The sequence below is a fragment of the Taudactylus pleione genome, unplaced genomic scaffold, assembly GCF_031769625.1.
Source record: "Taudactylus pleione unplaced genomic scaffold, aTauple2 ptg000201l, whole genome shotgun sequence".
Lineage (NCBI taxonomy): Eukaryota > Metazoa > Chordata > Amphibia > Anura > Myobatrachidae > Taudactylus > Taudactylus pleione.
Window position 1 is genome coordinate 51,681,128 of NW_028284603.1, and position 20,643 is coordinate 51,701,770.

A 20,643-nucleotide genomic window follows, 5' to 3' on the forward strand; every position below is an offset into this window, starting at 1 on the left:
CCAGACAGGCCACCACCATAGATGATGCCCATTTCATGTAGCTAACTTGTAGCTGATACTGTTACTTCTCCTATTACAATCAATTGATGTTGACAAATGCTTGAAGTTGCAAATCAGGGTAATTAAAAAAAACACATTAATTCATATACATTTTTGAGCTTGGAAGAGGGCCTCTGTGGCATCACTGACAAATCTCCTTGCTGGACTGACACAGATGGTGTTTCGCTTGTATCTTTTATCATGGATGCTGTTTTATGCTAATTAACTATAGAAGGCTAGCTTGTATTGTAAAGAATTTAACCTTTCAGACCTAGAAATTGAATAAATTATAGAGGCTTAAGTAGAAGTACGTATCAGCAACAGCATGACGCACAGTCACAGTGTCCTCTTTAGGGCCATAATTAATTTGAAGAGAAAAGTCAGAGGTCGGACTTTTCGCCATCATCGCCGTTTTTTGCAAGGGCATAGTATTGGGCGCGTGCCCGCTTATCCCCGTATTCAATTTGTATCCGGCGAAAAACTATACCCGGCGGAAAGATAAATAACAAAAAGTGCTGTTTGTTTTTGGGGAAATCATGCTGTCACCTCCCAAAAGATGTTCTGACATGGGGGATCACTTTGGGTACCCCCGATTTGGCCTGCTGAAGATAGTCGGGGTTTTTACATAGCCGCGGCAGGTGCATAAATGCGCCTGTGAAGAACTAGTGAAGAATAGCACTTAGCTTTTTTGGGGGAGTAAAAATAACAATGCCTATCAAATTTGGGGCACATGAAAATGGGTACAAGCATATTTTTAAGTCCCTAAAGTTATTTTTTAAAATTCTTCAAAAATGCACCTGCCACTACCAGCCGTATTCTAGAAAATGCACCTGCCGCTACCAGCCGCATACATGGGAAACCCCCCTGAATCATTTTTGGTAGTTTAAAACTTTTTCCCCAATATTTTTTTTTTCGCCTCCAAAATGAAAGTAAATTTTTTGGGGTGTCCTGAGGATTTTTAAAAAATGTTTTTTGACACAGATTACTTTTAGGGGACATTAAAAAGGCTGCAGGCTATTTTCTTTTATTCTGCACCCCAAAACCCCAATTCTGCACTTTTTTTCACCATGTATTACATGGAGAAAACATATACCCATTTTTTTTACAAAGACTTTTCGCATTGGTGAAAAGTCTTTGAAATTGAATATTGGGATAATTGAAACTGGCGAAAATTACGTCATCAGCGATAAATTATCGCCAATGTCAGACTTTTCGCCCCATATTAAATATGGCCCATAGTTGTTGTTGGTGGTGGAGTTTTAGAATTATTCTGCTGACTGCACCTGAGAAAACACTTGAAAACAAAGGGTTACCTGGAAGTCATTTCTCATCCCAAGGAGATGCAGAGGAGGAATCCGCTTAGATCCCTCTTCGCATTTCCGGAACTCCTTCCCATAGGAAGGACCCTACCACAAGGGTCTCGTCGCAAGCCCGATGGACGTGATGGTCTTGACCATTGCGACCATCTTCCTGGCCGCTCGCTATAGCTGTGGGTGGTCACCCACAGCTATACGAGCAGCCAGGAGGCTGCTCTAAAAATCAGGAAGGACGGCCCTGATTCAGAGCGAGCTCTCTGTCAGAGTGTCCGGCTCTGAATCAGGGCCAGAGTGCAATAAAGATATATATAGCAATTTATTGATACATAACCAAAAATCCAAAACACAGCCTAGCAATGATCACAACCTCTAATCAACCTTTAATGGGTTACCAGGTGGATACATTGCACTTTATTATTCACCTGGTTACCCCATTTGATGGGGTAATTTTAAATGGTTACATTTTTGTTCCATTTCAGCACTTTAGTAGTACACTTTGCACACACTGCACTTTTTTCACAAAGCACTTTACTGCACTTTGCTACAAGACTTATGCACATATATATATATAACCGTGTTCTCCCAAGGCTCTATTTAAAGGGCGGTTCGACCGGCAAAATTATCTTGCCGTCCAGGAACTGCAGCGCCGCCCGCTGTTTGCGCAGCGCCGCAGAAACCAATAACGCCTGTGGCATCTTCTCAACCAATCGCCGCCGGCAGATTCTCTTCACTACAGCTCCCAGAATCACCCTGGCGCTTGCGGCTCCTCCTCCCTCTGTGTGCGCCTTCTGCAGCTGCCGCCTGCTCGTCGTTCTGTGTTCCTGGCTTACTCAGCCTCACTCCGGTCCCTCTCCATCACACGCTGCTCCCGCCACAGCCACTCTCCATTCACTGTGCCTCAGTGGGGATGTCGGACCCGGGCTGGGGAGGTGTGCAGACCAGTTGTCCAGGTGTAAACGGTGCTGGTAGAGGAGCACCCTGAAAGGTAAGGACTCCTGTCATTGGTGTTACTGGAAGGCTTTGTGGCCCCTGTCACTATCCAGCTGTGTGGCCCCTTTGCCTGGTATTAATTCCCATTTACCCTGACTGCTGTGTCCACCCCCGTCCTTAGCACTGCCTGTCCCTAACCACCTCCTTGTCCACAATACTGCCCTTGCTATCTACCTCCACCCCCTCCCAACACCCAAGCCAGGCATAGTGTGCAATAAGGGGCCATACTGAGTGGGCATAATGTGCAATAAGGGGACATACTGTGTATATATTGGGCAATAAGGGGGCATACTGTGTACATCATGGGCAATAAAGGGGCCATATTGTGTGGGCTTAATGTGAATTGATACTATTGTGTGGCCACACCCCCTCCATGGAAAGCTACGCCCCTTTTTGCAAATTTTCTGGGGAGAACACTGTATGAACACTACTGCACTTCATTCTTGACCCAGTGGGTTATAACACACCATTATACTTAAGTCATGCTAGTCGCTTGAACCAGTTTCGCTTATCAAACATATATATATATATATATATATATATAGAGGTAAGGAAAGTGCGGCACTCAGAAGATTTGGTATGCATTAAAGGATTTTACTCCTGTGGTCCACGTTTCTATGAGTTATCATTTTCGTCAGGACAAAGTATACAACATAAGCTCACCTTCCCTTACTTCTATTATTGCCGGTCTGGAGTCCGGACGTACATGTGCAGGCAACGGGGTGCAGTTAGTATCTTTTCAGTGAGTGCCGGATCCCTTTGGAATATATATATATATATATATATATACAAGCAGATAGGTTCGGCACACCCCATTCCTTAAACAATTGCCTGCGTGCCCTTGGAAATATCAGGTACACAAAATATGTAATGCCTAACCGGCAAAATAGAAAAAGTTTTTACGTCAACGTTTCTGGGCTATCACGCCCCGTCATCAGGAAGACATAAACACAACAAACACATGTACAGCTTACCTTATATCCCCACCCGAAGACAAATGAGTTGTGACTGAGACAGCAGAGAAGTGTGCACGCGACCGGAGCCTGTGTGCGGTGCATCATGATGACGCAACAGCCTCAAGCTCCGGCGGTCTCCATAGAAACCTGAAGCGCTGCTCCGGCTACTGCCTGTCAGAAAAATGTGCAAAAGAGTAAAGAAAAATCAATGAACATCGAATCACATTAAAATCTATGAAGATAACAACATTGAAACAATAGGATATGCACAATTAGCACCCAATCAAAAACATAATGCAGTAAAATGCATAAAATAAGAGAACTATGCTATACAAAATACAAAATGTTAAACTGATGATCACATGTCTCAATTAACTACATTAAATACTTTCAAATATTTGTATCCCCCATTATTTCATCACATTAACGAATTCCATGCAATACGCTCATTTAAACCTCGAGGGGCTACAGTGTCCAACTTGAATATCCAGGTTGCTTCTAATCTAGTTAAAGTTTTTAATCGGTCACCACCTCTCATCCGTTCTGGCACATGATCTATTATCTTGTATCTAAGAGAAGCTAACTGATGTATATAATCACGAAAATGAGATGCCACCGGCTGATCCATAGGTTTACCTCTAAGTGCCGCTTTTATGGCTGACCTATGGAGGGCCATTCGTTCCTTACATTTCCGTGATGTTATCCCTAGGTAATATAACCCACAGGGACAAGTAATAATATTTATCACATAGGTGCCGTGTTGTGTTTTGCCGGTTAGGCATTACATATTTTGTATATATAATATATATATTATATATATGCATTGGCATTTTTCAGCAGGAACAAGCAGGAACTCAGGAGCTGATTCAGACCCGGACGTTAAGAAGTGTTTGCTCATAGCTGGCCGATGATTGCATTGTGTGCATGAGTATGCATCGCAGGGCACGTGCGCAAACCAGTGCGAAAGATCAGGAAGTGTTCGCTCGCCCAGCATAGACAGCCCAGCAGAGTGAGTGACAGGAGAAGCCATTTGTGGTAACAGGGGCAGGCCACTAGAAACGGGGGAGTGTAGATGTGAACGCGGTCGTGTCTGACAGAAATAACGCCGTTTCAGAGGCGCGCATAATTAACAGGCAGTGTCATAGTACACGTCACTTGGTTGTATTTCACACTGAAGTGATCGTAGTGCTTGAGGTAGGGTACAGTCTACCTCAAGCGCTGCGTTCACATCCGATGGTACACGATGTACCCATGCTTGCATACACTTCCTGAAGATGACGGGCATTAGTGGGCGGCTTAAGACAGGCTGGTGAGCGTCTACATACACAAAGTGATCACACGCCAGAACATAGTGGGCATGCTTAAGCCTTGCCGTGCGATTGCCTGCCGTGCCATCACTTGGCCAAATTTGCATATGCTGGGAGCGAAAGAACGCATCTAGCGAGTGGGTCTGAATGAGCTTCTTAGATCCTGATCCTCTCATTGACTATGACGTAATGTCCTGGGGCCAAAATGTATTTTCCATTAGAGGAACCTAATGACATGGTCATGTCTTCATCTATAACCTGCAGCTGTTGCAAGGTAAGTGTGTGTGTGTGTGTGTGATGTATGTGTGACATATACATGTTTGTGTTTAGCTATAGATATACAGTATATGTGTGTATGTGCAATATGCATATATATATATATATATATATATATATGTATGCATACCTCCCAACTGTCCCGCATTCTGAGGGACAGTCCCATTTTTCTGGGGTGTGACGCGGTCAAAGGGGGCGGGGCCCAGCAGCTGATGCGGTGTTGGGGGCGGAGGATGGGGGCGTGGTAGCGCAATCGTGTCATCATGGCTCCGCCCTCTCTTCACAATGCCCGGATTAATGGCATTGTGCAGCCAGAGGCGGAACCACGATGACGCGAATCGCGTCACCGGCCCCCCTGCTGCCGAGGTTTTTCCTTACAAGCGCGGGGGTGTGCGGACACTTCGCCGGGGGCCAGGAGGATTGCCTGCCTTCCCGGGAGGTCGGGAGCGGCACCCGATTTTTGGGAGGCTCCCGACCAAATCGGGAGGGTAGGTAAGTATGCATACATACATAAATACATACACACACACATACATACACAAATACACACATACATACACACACATACATACACACATACATACACACATACATACATGCACACATACATAAATACACACATACATACATAAATACATGCATACATACACACACATACATAAATACACACATACATACATAAATACATGCATACATACACATACATACATAAATAAATACATGCATACATACACATACATACATAAATATATTCATACATACACATATGAATTCTCACCAGGAAGCCATTGAGCAGCAGCTCCTCATGTAGTGTAGAGGGGCGGAGCTTCTTTTGTGATTGACAGGCTGGGAATCCATGGGTAGAAGGAGAGGACTTCAGGAGAGGGAAGGGGTGGCCCCCACACTGCCTGCATGTTCCATGTCAGTGAATGCATATACCCGACAGCCAGGAAGGTTCTTCTGATAATCCTCCAAATCTCCCCCTGACATGACACTGCACTCTGCATTCAAAGACATGGAACATGCAGGCAGTGTGGTGGCCACCTCTTCCTTATCCTTAGCACACAGCAGCACAGCACACATCAGAGCTGAGGCTGACAGCCTGGGTGGCCACGGCAGAGACTTGCTGGCAGCCTGGAGTGAAAAGGTCATACAGGAGTTGGGGCAGATAGCGGCGGCTTATTAGACCAACCAGAAGGTTGGTGGACTCAACAGCACCCTCCAGGGGCTGGCACTTTTAGGCAGCTGCCTAAGGCAGGGTACACATCAGAATGACCTGGGCATTATAGTGAGAGCCTGTATGCAATAGTGCAGCAAGCTGGGGATATGGGGCTTATATACTGTATGTATAGGTCTGTACCTGACTTGCGCTGCTGAGATATCTCTGGGACTTGTAGTTTAGCAGCAATTATCTGTCTACTTGTTCTAGATGGGATAGGCCTAGCATTATTTTTGCCTTTATGGCTCTACAGGTTCCAGCATTACCTTTAGAGACTAGAACAGAACCACACAATCACTAATACAATGTTCTTGTGTATAATTTCCTATTGACTGTACCTACTATACATCTTGTATGCAGGGTCGGCAACAGAAATCTTGGGGCCAAGTACGCTGATGTCTCTGGGGAGCCCCCCTCGAACACGCACACACCACCACCCCTGAACCCACCACGCCTGACCCAGCACCAACATATCCCTCCCCTGTGTGTGAGGGAGGCAGGGACAGAATTGCCAGGGGAGGGGCAGCATTGCGTGTAATGTCACCGCTGCATCATTCATTAATAGGCACAGCACGAACCAGGTGATGAGGGTACTCGGAGGGGGGCTGAGAGATGGTGCCATGGCTCATACCTCCCAACTTTTGTGTTCCACAGAGAGGGACACTTCGCGCACCTAAGGCGCATTGGTGAAAAGTGGGCGGAGCTCCGATGAAAAGGGGTGGGGTTTATTGGAAATGGGGCGGAGCCTCACAGCAAACCCCGTTTATGTCATCATAGGGGGTGTGCCCAGCAGTCTCCGAGATGCTGGGCAGCCCCCTACACAGGTGAACAGATGCAGCATCTGTTCACCTTCTCCACGCCCGCTGCTATTCAGAGCATCGGTATGTGCTCTCCCCAACTTCCCCCCCACTGCGGGACACTGCGACCCGCGAGTGAGACAGTGGGACAGTCCCAGAAAAACGGGACTGTCCTGCTGAGGTATGCATGACTGGCTTTATTTTGCTTAGTTGTGCGGCCGGCCAGTGTGGTCAGTCTGTATATCAAATTTAGTTGCTGCAGTGGCCCCATCATTTTCTGCACCTCTGAACCTCAGGGCACGGTACGGGTGTACCCTTAGTACCCCCTATTGCCGGACCTGCTTCTATGTATGTATATTGAGTCTGAATATGGTGTCATGTGTGCATATGATTATAGAATGGTCAAATAGAAATGTATTATTGGGGGACAATGTGGTAGTTTTTATAACTGTATAGGATCTAACATTTCATGAAGGTTCATATTCTTGAAGTTCTGTAACAGGAGGTTGAGTTTAGTATGAGCTATGACATTTGGGTATATGCCAATGACATAGTATGGTAATTTAGGTGTTGTATGTAGTGTTCAGCCTATCTGAAAAGGACATATTGATGCTTAAACGATTTTTTTGGAAGCATTACCACTGCCAGTACGTAGATCAGTCACATCTTCTGTTTGGAAGTTCGATGGTTTCGCAGACTTGCCAAGCATTACAGATGTGTGTAAGGTAAAGTGGGCATCTTAATGTTTGGCTGTGACGGCATTACGATTGCAATCATTAGCATATTTTCGCAGTGAGACTGCGTGTGTAATCGCAACTACAATCGCACTAGCGATCCGTAATGAATCAGGCCCATGGTGCATACACACTGTGCAATCTACCAAACGACTGAATGATATTTTTAACTGTCTGATGGTTAGATCGTTAATTATATGATGTTAACATATCGCCTGGTCATCCAGTAGTGCATACACACTGCATAATTTGCGGGGAATCGAGATTGTCAGATTGAGCCGCATGTAGGGGTGACCTGAAGATGTGACGGCCGCCCCACAGGAGCGAGCATAGTGCATATACAGTTGACGATTCTAAAAATTTGTCATTCTGATCCGTCGGAATCAGCCAAATCGTTTTTAAAAATCATCTAATGTGTACCCAGCTTTACTTTGTCATGCAGAAACGCTGGTCTTCACAAAGATAATTGCTTCAAGTCCCTGCAGGAAGACCAACGTTATAAATGAATAGAGCATCTAGTGTTAGTTCTCTGGTGGCACGAGGACTCATGTGATGCAATACAGTGCATGGATGCAGGGGCAGATTGGGATGGAAAACCAGCTCGGGAAATTTATGGAAGCAGCCCTAATAGGGACGGGGTCTGTTGAGGAGGAGGGGTCTGTCGAGGGGTGCGGGATCCATTCTCATAGGGCCTGATTCTGCCCATAGCAAACAATCAGATTCTACTTAACATTTAACTAGCACCTTCTAGAAGATAATAGCTAGAATCTGATTGGTTGCTATGGGCAACATCACTTCTAAAACTCACTTCTAAAAACTCTCATTTTAGTAAATTTACCCCTGAGTTGGACACAGTTGCAGCTGTCCTTGTGTCTTTTGCTGCAGTTGCATCTGTGACTTTAGGCTAATGACATTACAACGCTCTTCTCTGGTGTACAGCCATGCGTCTGAATATGCAAGTATTGAGACGCACACTGTCAGTGTCTAAGAGGTCTATTTATCAAGCAGTGAAAAGTGTGGGGAAGTGAACAAGTGGAGAAGTTGCCGATAGTAACCAATCTGCTTTTAAGTAGCATTTATCAAGTACAGTTTATCAAATAATAGGTAGGACCTGATTGGTTGCTATGGGCAACTTCTCTACTAATTCACTTCTCCACACTTTTCACTGCTTGATAAATAGACCCCTAAGTCTTTAGACACCACCGTTGGTAATACTATTGGGACTTTCACCAACCCTATGCTAGATGCAGATCATCCGTATTACCTCCAATGTGAGCAATTCAGCTTCTCTATAGCCAACCCCATGTGACATACTTACCTACCATCCCGATTTGGCCGGGAGCCTCCCAAAAATCAGGTGCCTCTCCCGGCCCCCCTAGAAAGGCAAGCAAGTCTCCCGGCCCCAGCGACCCACCTGCATAAACCCCGGGGCCGGTGACGCGATTCGCACTGATTCGCGTCATCGTAGCCCTGCCCCCTACATCACAATGCCATTAATCTCACCCCCAACAACGTGTCATTATCCAAGCCACACCCCCTTTCTCCCGCAACATGCCCCCTTTTTGCCGCGAGACTCCCCCAGTGTTGTTGCCCGACAGCTCCCTCCCGGAAGGAGGGAGCTAAATGTCAGCAACCCTGCCATGTAACCACCTAGGAATACCCAACACATTTCTAATACACTTTGTGGTGCATGGATCTAAGGGGGTCATTCAGACCCACTCGTGAGCGGCAGTACGCTCGCAAGCGGGTCGATGTTCCCCCACTGCGCATGCGCACGACGGAGGGAGCTCCGTCGTGCGCATGCGTGAGACCCGGCGAGCGACGGGCTCTCCATCGCTCCGGGTCTCGCACCAAAGGGGGCATGCTGTCGATGTTGATTGACAGCACACCCCCTTTGGTGGGCGTGCCGGGGGCGTGCCTGCCAGGCGGAGGCATTCCCATGGGAACGCCTACCGTCTGAAGCCGGCCCCACTGACATCACTAGTGATGTCAGTGGGAGTGACTTTGGCTCTGATAGAGCCAAAATCACTCCAGGGCTTGCGGCAGCTAGACCCTACCGCAGGGTCTCCGTTGCAAGCCCGATGGTCGCGATGGTCAAGACCATCGCGTCCATCATCATGGATGCTCGCATATGCTGTGGATGGTCACCCACAGCTATGCGAGCGTCCAGGAGGACGCTCCATTTTCATGGAGGAGGGCCCTGATTCAGAGCGAGTGCTCTGCTCAGAGCGTTCTGCTCTGAATCAGGCCCTAAATCCGCACTGCAACTCAGACACATGTGCAAATGAAAAACAATGCACAAGCAAAAAAATAACACACTTTGGCCCCCACAGGAAAAATATTAATACACATTGGTCCCCTTGAAATAAAATAAAACACATTTATCTCCACAGAAAAAAAATACACACATTGATACCTGACAGGAAAAAATGAAACGCATTGGCACCCACAAGAAAAACATACATTAGCCTCAACAAAAAAAAAAATAAAACACATCCCGGCCCCCACAGAAAAAAACATACATTGGCCCCCACAGAAAAAAACATACGCATTGGCCCCACAGGAAAAAAATACAAACACATTGGCCCCCACAAGAAAAAAAAAACACATTGGCCCACACAGAAAAAAAATAAAACACATTGGTCCCCACTGGAAAAACAAATAGACTGACCCGTACAGAAATCAATAAAACACTATGGCCCCCACAGGGAAAAAAAACACATTGACCCCCAACAGGTGAAAAAAAGGATTTGGTGAGTAGTGTAGGTCCCTGGCCGGGTTACGGGTATGTTTCAGAGGCGGGGATGGTAGCTATGGTGGATACTGTACTGTGAGGCCAGGGGGTAGGGCTGGTGAGCCAATCGCCCCCATCGAAACTAGCACCTGAAGCATGAGCTTCATATACTCTGCCGCCACTGGGGTCAGGATAGGAGTAGTAATAGTAGTGGGATGCAGGGGGCAGGACGGGAGTAGTACTAGTGGGAAGCAGGGGGTTGAATGGTAGTAGTAGTAGGTGTGCATACCAAGGGGCAGGATGGAAGTAGTAGTAATGGCAGAGCAGGTGCAAGCTTGGAGTGGTAGTAGTGTGGGGCAGAAGGGGAGTAGTAGTAGTTCAGGGGGCAGGATGGGAGTAATAATGGAAAGTAGGACAGGATAGGAGTAGTATTTTGGAGTAGCAGGCAGGATAGGAGTGGAAAAAGCTGAACAAGAATCACCTCCACTCCAGGGTCACCTCAGCTCACCGCAGCTCATGGGTCCCAGCCATACTTACCTACACTCCCTGAAGTAGCAGGAGGCTCACGATTTTTCGGGTAGCCCCCCGCACCCCCTGGAGATGTAGGCAGATCTCCCTCATCCTGCCCACTTCACTGGAAAGTGGGCAGGATGGGAGATGTAATGGGGAATTCATGGGTCCACAAGGAGGGGTGCAGGGGCTAAATGGTGCAATTTCCGTAATTTAGCGGGTCTAATTGTGTAATCAGTCTGGCCCCGTCCCCCAAACCGGCCTCTAGCGGTCCTGGCCGCTGTCCCTTTCACAGCACTGACAGCAGCCTCACACAGCGAGGGGGAGCCCCTGTCAGTCACGTCCAGCTCCTCCGGCTGCCTTCCATGTCCAGCTACTCGATCCCTGGCATAGCTACACACACCCTTCCCCCTGCGTGGTCCACCTCATCTCCCGCAGCCTGGCTTGGCTCTGACCATCCCACAGAGAAAGGTGAGGTGACGGAGGGCAGCAGAAGCTGAGGGAGGGATGGGATGCTGCACATTCATTGTGGAGTCCGGAGCTTCCAGTTTACGTTCCATAGCGGAACGCAAATTCCGTAAGCACGGCAGCCAGCAGGCAGTGTCGGCCAGCAGCAAAGGGGTTAATGCGGCTGGCCCAGCGGGAACTTTCCCTCTGTCCCAGCGGGCCAATCCGCCCCTGCATGGATGTCAGTATTTTATAACTTGCTTTTTCTTTTAGTGGGTCTGTCTCTTTAAAGGGAGGTTTCCAGGAGCTGTGCAATGATTGTCTATGTATATTATGTAAAACATCAATACTGAAGAAAAAGGGAATATAAGCAGATTTTACATGAGGACAAAAGTCTCTTGGCATTCCTAACTTTAGCTTTAACTTTACAAAACGTCGACAATAAAAAGCAAATTGCAAATGCATAAACCATACACTAAGAAAAAAGTAAGGCTATTTGTTGGGGCACACTTAGAAGAAATATTCAAAGATGTTAAGTTTAAAAATTAACTTTTAATATATGTTTTAAAAATAATATTCAGAGGTACCAATATAAACAAGTATAAATAAATTGGCGAAAATATTTATTAAGGCAATTTCTGCAATTCACATACCACACAAGAAAAATAATAGTGAATGTACTTTAATGAAATAGGAAAATACCACAGATATTGGTGTACAAGTCATAGTTGCCTACCTTTCAGTTGCTCTTCCCTTGAGAAGCCCGGGTAAGAGAAGCAGCAGGGGGGGTGACGGGGGCGGGGCCTGACAAATCGCGTCATTAAGCCCCGCCCCCTCGTGGCAAAATTGCCGCGATTGGTTAAAATTTACATAGGGGGTGGGGCCAAACAACGTGATTTATGTAGAATCACGTCTTAAGCCCCGCCCCCTACACGGAGACCCGCGATCGCCGCCAGAATTCTTCTCATTCTGCCCACTTCACTAGGAAGTGGGCAGAATGCAGGAGAAATGCCTACCCTTCCGGGGGTGTGGGGGGTTACCCGAAAAATCGGGAGCCTCCTGCGAAAACCGGGAGGGTAGGCATGTATGGTACAAGTTACACCATGTGCCGTCCTATTAACCCCATTGGAACAGTGCAGTTATTTTTATCCTGCAGTACCAGGTCTTCCTAGGCTGTCTCCCATACTAGTACTAACCAGGCTTTTACTGTATCGCTTCCAAGATCAGACGGGTTTGGGCATAATCAGTAAAATATGACTGTAGGTTTAATTGGTATCACTGAAAATAATTGGGGATCTGCCCTATGCACATGATATAAACTTGTAAGAGAAAAATGTAGGACTGTTTACAACAGAAACGTCCAATTGATTGGTGATAAGTTTCAAAAGAAGGAATGCAGAAGCATGCCTTACTAGTGATGCACACATTACATAGTAGATAATATGACTGAAAATGATGAAGATGACATCGGTGTACAGCACATGTGATAAAGTCCTAAATCAAATGGTATTGAACAATATAAAAAGAAACATTGGTAAATAAACTGCGTACGTTAACCAAAATTAATTGAGAGCAGCACCTAAATGTGTCTTGAGCTATACATATGTACTCAACACAGAGGATATAAACACCCTTTATATGCTGGGTAAAAAATAATAGGGTTAAATATCCCACATAACTCTCAAGAATACACATTTAAGTTAGAGCAAGAAAATTGACAGCCAGTCAGCATAAAAAAGGAACATCATGTATATAATTATGTCAGTTCATCAGATACCAAATTCAACCTCAATAATTAAGCTGACCACATTGATGATCTATCGGTATATTGCAAAATATTAGGTTATCAGACCAAGTCATCAGCTGTTGGCTCAACAGGTACAATGAAACATAAGCAATGTATTAATATATAAATAAAATGTAAAATAAATTTCGCAAGCTGACAAAAGAAAATACCTAATATCAACCTTAATAGGCAGTTATGAACTGGGAATATTTGCTGCTCTAGTAGCGATTTGCAGGCTGATCAAAAGGAAATGAAAATAAGTAATAATTAAGGCTAATCAGACAGAGTATTCTGTCAGTAACATACGATACCAGTGTGGAGTGATAATGAGTCCTGTCCGTGCACTGGCTTGGTCTCAAAGAAGCATTAGCAGATTAGTCATGAACCGAGGACGCGCGTTTCGCCCATGTTGAGGCTTGTTCAACGAAGAGGGCGCCTAGAGGGCGCGGTTGAGTGCCCAGGAAGAAAAAAAAGGTCTCCAGAAAAAAAAAAAGGGACGGTCCCCGCACCCCCCACGCGCGCTAGCCGCCGTAAATTTTGAAAGCAGTCCGACACTGTAGCTGCTTGCCATGGCCGGGTAGTCATCAGATGTTGACTGACCCGGCGGCTGCATCCTGTGGGAGGCATGCAGCAGCAGGTGGGCAGCGATGTCACGTGGAGGGAGCTTAGCAATGCCGCTTCCAGTCTCAGCCCCTCCTCCACGCCAGCTCACGTGACATCACATAGGGTGTTCCGATCTGCTCCTCTGCGGTAATTATCCTGACACAGGCACCGGGCTGTCTGAAGAGGCGCTAGGTCCCAGCTACCCAGCAGCACAGCTTCTCTGCATTCCACAATGAAGACCCTGCCGACGGGGAAAGAAGACTGCCTATGGTAAGTTTACTACGGGGTGCCTCAGTAGATCGGGGGAGGGGGGTTAAACACAACTGGGGACACTACTATAGGAGGCTTTACCAATGGAGGGATTACTACTATTGGGAGGCACTACTATTGGGGGGCATTACTATTGGGGGCACTACTACTGGGAGACATTACCAATGGGGGCACTACTATATGGGGCACTACTCGGGGCACTACTAATGGGGACATTACTACTGTGGGCACTACTATAGGGGGCATTACCACAGCAGGCACTACTATAGGGGGCACTGCATGTGGGGCACCACTACCTGGACCATTGTGTAAGGGGTATCACTGCTGTAGGCATTGTATAAGGGGCACTACTACTGTGGGCATTGTATTAGGGGAACTACTACTGTGGGCATTGTATTAGGGGCACTACTACTGTGGGCAATGTATAAGGGGCACTAATACTGTAGGCATTGTATTAGGGGCACTATTACTGTGGGCATTGTATTAGGGGCACTACTACTGTGGGCCTTGTGTATAAGGGGCACTAATTTGAGCATTGTGTAAAAGGGGCACCACTGTGTGTCATAACATGAATAAGGGAGTAATGTGTAGCGTAATCTGAATTGGGGATACTGTATTATAAAGGGAATTACTGTGTGTGGCACAATGTATTATACAGGGCATTACTGCATGTGGCATAATGTATTATACAGGGCATTACTGCGTGTGGCACAATGTATTATAAAGGGCATTACTGCGTGTGGCATAATGTGTTATACAGGTTCTTATTGCGTATGGTGTAATGTGTTATAAAGGCCATTACTGCATGTGGCATAATGTGTTATAAAGGGCATTACTGCGTGTGGCATAATGTGTTATAAAGGCTATTACTGCGTGTGGCATAATGTGTTAGAAAGGCCATTACTGCGTGTGGCGTAATGTGTATAAAGGGCATTACTGCGTGTGGCATAATGTGTTATAAAGGGCATTACTGCGTGTGGCATAATGTGTTATACAGGGCATTACTGCATGTGGCATAATTTGTTATAAAGGGCATTACTGAGTGTGGCATTATGTGTTATAAAGGGTATTACTGCGTGTGTTATAAAGGTCATTACTGTGTGTGGCATAATGTGTTATAAAGGACATTACTGTGTAAGGCACGCCCCACAGTGTGATGAATTGGGGATGTTCCGCAAGGACACGCCACCCTTTCCAGAAGCGCGTGTGCTTTCAGCGAGCGCAGAGGAACGCCATCTAGAAAAAGTTATTTCTTTTTTTTGTTGGGGGGGCGCAAATGTGAACATAACCCTCCCCCCCGCGGCCTAAACCTAACCCACCCCGCTATACTTACGTTGCGATATGCCAGCTGTGGGGATTCTGGTGTGGGCATATCTAGTGATGTCGGGATTCCGGCGCCGGGGTTCTGGTCACGGTTCGGGATTCCGGCACTGGGATTTCGACCACCGGCTTCCCATAACCTCTCCTCTTAGTAACATCTGGGTTACTTAGCCCTGCCTATGAGGTGCCTATGGCAGCGCTAAGTGACCCATTTGCAGCACAAAATTCTAGCCTGCTATTAACTCTAGCAGGCAGAAGGCAGAGAAAACCCTTTAGTACATATCGAGAAGTGACATGTATAGTGCATGTACCCCTTTTGTGTGTCCAGCCCACCAATATATAGCTTCCCAAGCCTGTATTAGGTAGGTGCGCTCAATATAATGCTCTGTAAGTAACCAGACCATTTATTTTCGGCCTCTGATGTCCCACATGGCATCATTCATGGGGCTTCACGGGCCCCCTATTCCACCATGCCTTGTCCTTGCTTTGTTAGAATTGATGCGGACTCATTGAAGCCAACCACATACCAGCTAATCCCCAGGTTATCCACAATCGCAATTTTAATATCTTCATACCCACCCAGATTAGAAATGGCCCTAATATGTTGTTATCTTGACTGTATTCCTGTGGGTGTAACATTGCTCTCTAAATGTACACATTAAATCACGCCACTGCAAGCCGTATTGAAGAATCTCTACAGTACGGAAACTGGAGAGTCAGCAGCTGTAGGATTAGCAGGAGTGCTGGCAGTCAGTTATCTGTATGCCCCATCAGCCATATGGCATTTACTTATTGCTGACTGACTACTGCATTGCAGATCCTCCTCCCTGGTTATTGGTGGGAGTAGCAGCAAGGTAAATAATAGTCAAGGCTGTGATCTAAACAGGTCAAATGTATTAGGTGGGTGGGGTCAAACTGGGGGATGGCATAATAATAATAATGTGAAAAGAGACTGGAGAGTTTGGTGGCGTGCTTTCAATGCTGCATTATACTTACCTACTCTCCAGAAAGTCACTGGAGGCTCCCGATTTTTCGAGTAACCCCCTGCACCTCTGGTAGAGGAGGCATTTCTTCCACATTCTGCACACTTCCTAGTGAAGTGGGCAGAATGGGGAGAATTTCTGCGGCAATCGAGGGTCCCCATGTAGGGGGCAGGGCTTATATGACGTGATTCTTCAGGAATATTTAAATTTGCACCAATCACCAATCGCGGCAATTTACTGTGAAGGGGGACGTGTACTGTCATGCCCCACCCCTGTCACAACCGACCTGCTTCTCCCGGGGAGGAGAAAACAAAAGTAGACAAGTATGTGCTGCATTCTCTTTTTCATTATTTGCGCTTTACAGTTCGTCTTTATTTTGTTTTTTTCCCCCAAGCAGTCACCATGGACCTTGGGGAAATATTCGTTGTATAACAACCTTTGATAACAATCTACTTCATTTTAGGGGTGTGCACCGGCCACTTTTCGTGTTTTGGTTTTGGATCTGGATCTTTCTTCGTGTTTTGGATCTGGATTGGTTTTGCCAAAACCACCCTTCCGTGTTTTGGGTTCTGGGTTTTGTGTTTTGGATCTGTATTTTTTTGAAAAAAAGCATAAAAACAGCTAAAATCACAGAATTTGTGGGTTTTTCTGCTCCTATGCTCTTATTCACCTCAATGACCTTAATTTTCACTCATTTCCAGTCTATTCTGAACACCTCACAATAGTGTTTTTATGTCCAAAAGTTTGCACCGAGGTAGCTGGATGACTATGCTAAGCGACACGAGTGGGCGGCACAAACACGTGGCCCATCTAGGAGTGACACTGCAGTGGCAGACAGGATGGCAGTTTGAAAAACTAGGCCCCAAACAGTACATAATGCAAAGAAAAAAGAAAAAAAATAGGTGCAAGATGGAATTGTCCTTGGGCCCTCCCACCCACCCTTATGTTGTATAAACAGGACATGCACACTTTAGCAAACCAATCATTTCAGCGCCAGGATCTGCCACACGACTGTGGCTGAAATTATTGGTTCGTTTGGGCCCCCACAAAACAAGCTGGCAATTTATCTGTCCCTGCACAAACTGGCTCTACGGAGGCAAGATGTCGTCCTCATCCTCCTCATCCACCGATTCCTCACCCTCTTCAGTGTTGTGTACATCCTCATCCTCACAGAGTATTAATTAGTTCCCACTGGAATCCACCACCACAGGTTCCTCTATACGTTCTGGAGTCTGGTCTCCCTGGAAGAGTTGATAATTCATTTTTATGAACATCACCTTCTCCACATTTTGTGGAAGCAACCTCCTACGCCTTACGCTGACAAGGTTCCTGGCTGCAATAAACACTCTTTCGGAGTACACACTGGAGGGGGGGGCAACTCAGGTAAAATAGAGCCAGTTTGTACAGGGGCCTCCAAATTGCCTCTTTTTCCTGCCAGTACAGGTACGGACTGTCTGACATGCCTACTTGGATGCTGTCACTGATGTAATCCTCCACCATTCTGTCAATGGTGACAGTATCATATGCAGTGACAGTAGACATGTCAGAAATTTTTGCCAGGTCCTTCAGTCCGGACCAGATGTCCAAACTTGGTCCAGCCTGCCCTGCATCACCGCCAGCGGGTTGCTTAGGATACCTAAGAATTTTCCTGGCAGCCCCAGTTGCGTGAGAAAATGAAGAAGGAGCTGTTGACGTGTCACGTTCTGCTTCAGCTGACAGTGTTTTCACCAGCAGGTCTTTGCACCTCTGCAGGCTTGTGTCGGCCAGAAACAGAGACACCACATAGGCTTTAAACCTAGGATCGAGCACGGTGGCCAAAATGTAGTGGTCTGATTTCAACAGACTGACCACCCTGGAATCCTGGCAAAGTGAATGAAGGGCTTCATCCACAAGTCCCACATGCCGAGCGGAATCGCTCTGTCTTAGCTCCTCCTTCACTTTCTCCAGCTGCTTCTGCAAAAGCCTGATGAGGGGAATGACCTGACTCAAGCTGGCAGTGTCTGAACTGACTTCACGTGTGGCAAGTTCGAAGGGCTGGAGAACCTTGCACAACATGGAAATCATTCTCCACTGCGCTTGAGTCAGGTGCATACCCCCTCCTTTGCCTATGTCATAGGTGGATGTTTAGGCTTGAATGGCCTTTTGCTGCTCCTCCATCCTCTGAAGCATATAGAGGGTTGAGTTCCACCACGTCACAACCTCTTGCTTCAGGTGATGGCGGGGCAGGATCAAGAGTGTTTGCTGGCGCTCCAGTCTTCGGCACGCAGTCGCTGAATGGCGAAAGTGGCCAGAAATTTTTCGGGCCACCCAAAGCGTCTCCTGCACGCCCATGTCGCTTTTCAGAAAATTCTGCACCACCAAGTTTATTGGGTGAGCAAAACATGGGACGTGCTGGAATTTGCCCAGATGTAATACCCGCACAATATTGGTGGCGTTGTCAGATATCACAAATCCCGAGGAGAGTCTAAGAGGGGTATTCAATATGAAACGTTAACTTCACTGCCGAAGTTAACGTTTCATATCAGAGTTTTTTTTCTGCGTTAAGTCTGGTGCGCGCTCCCGCTTATCCCCGTATTCAATATAAAATTATCAAAAACGGGAACCTCCGAAGTTGGATTTGCGTAAAGTTACGATTTTTTCCATCAAAAATTTGTAAGACCCCCCTAAAGTTGTAAAAACATGGGAGATCACTATGGGTACCCCCGTTTTAGCCTGTAAATGAAAGTCAGGGATTTAAATAGCCGCAGCAGGTGTTTTTTTCCCGACATTGAAGAAGTGTTGCAGAAGAGCACTTAGGTTGTTTTTTTCGTTTTTTTAAGTGGTCCCATCAAATTTGGGGTACATGAAAAAGGGTACTAGCATATTTTGATGTCCCTAAAGTAAGTTTTTAAAAATTCTGCATTTGTGCACCTGCCGCTACTTTGCGCAATGAATAAAACACCTGCCCCATACTTGAGGACCCCACCAGAAATAATTTCGTTAGTTTGGTAATTTTTTTACATAATTTTTTTTTTAACCCCCCCAAATTTTTTATTTTTTTTAATGGTGTCCCGATTTTTTTGTGGACATTTTTTTTTTAACATTTCCTTTTAAGGGGACATTCCCAAAACTACAGGCTATTTTTTATAAGCCTACACCCCCAAACCCCTATTCTGCATTTTTTTCACTTGCTATAGTGATTTGAAAAATTATCCCTGTTTTATTAAAAATGCCCCTTGACCTCATTTAAGGAAAAAAACGGGAATTTTCGAGAAATATGCCTGGGACCCCCCTAAAGATGTCCAGACATTGGGGATCACTACGGGTAACCCCGTTTTTGCCAGCAAAAGAAAGTCGTGTTTTTAAATAGCTTTGCCAGGTGTTTTTTCCTGCCGCCGCTATTAGAAACCCCGACTTCCTTCAGTAGTTAAAAATGGGGGTACCCATAGTGATCCCCCATATCTAGACATCATTTGGGGGGTCCCTAGAATATTTCCCGTAAATTCCCATTTTTGTTAACCTGTAAAAAAAACCAGTAAAAATTTTGAAAAAAAATGACATAAGGTCCCCCCCCAAAAGCCAAACCAGCCCCAGGCTAGCCAGCCAGTGGTGGTTTCTAAAAATACGGGGAACAAAATGTGTAGGGTTCCACCGTATTTTAGAAACCAACACCAGGCTGCAGGGACTAGTGCTGGTTTTAAATATAGGGGGCAAAAACGACTTGGGGTACCCCCTATATTTAAGACCAGCACCAGACCCAACCAACCGGGGTACAATGCCACAGCCCGGAGACCCAATCACCGGGGCTCCAGGTCCAAAGCATTACACCCCAAGTCGGTCAGCGCAAGCCGGTGATCTCGGGGGAGTCTGGGACCCCCCAAAAAAGGGTCCCCCCTCTCCCGAGCACCACAGGCTTACGCTGAAGCCTGGGGCTCATCCCCATACCCCTGGAGCGGTGGGTATGGGGGTAATAGGGAGGGCCAAATAATGTAAAACTATTGTACTTTACAGTGGAACTACAAGTGCCTGCATGCCTGCCATTTTGCACTTGTGGAACTACAAGTGCCAGCAGACATGCGGCACCTGTAATTTCATTGTAAAATAAATAGTTAAAAAAAAGACAAAACTCACACACCGTGCCCAGTATAAGTTTATTACATACACCTACCCATTCACACATACTTACCTATACCAGAAGTTTCTGTCCCCTTGTCCAGTAGATCCTTACAACTTGGCCCTGCAAGGAAGATTTCATACTCACCTACATCCAGCGCTGGTCTCCGTAGTAGTCCATGGGATTTTAAAAAAATAAACAAGTTACCCGATCCACGCTTCTAGCTATGTGTATGTGTGTTGTCACACATACACATAGCTCCC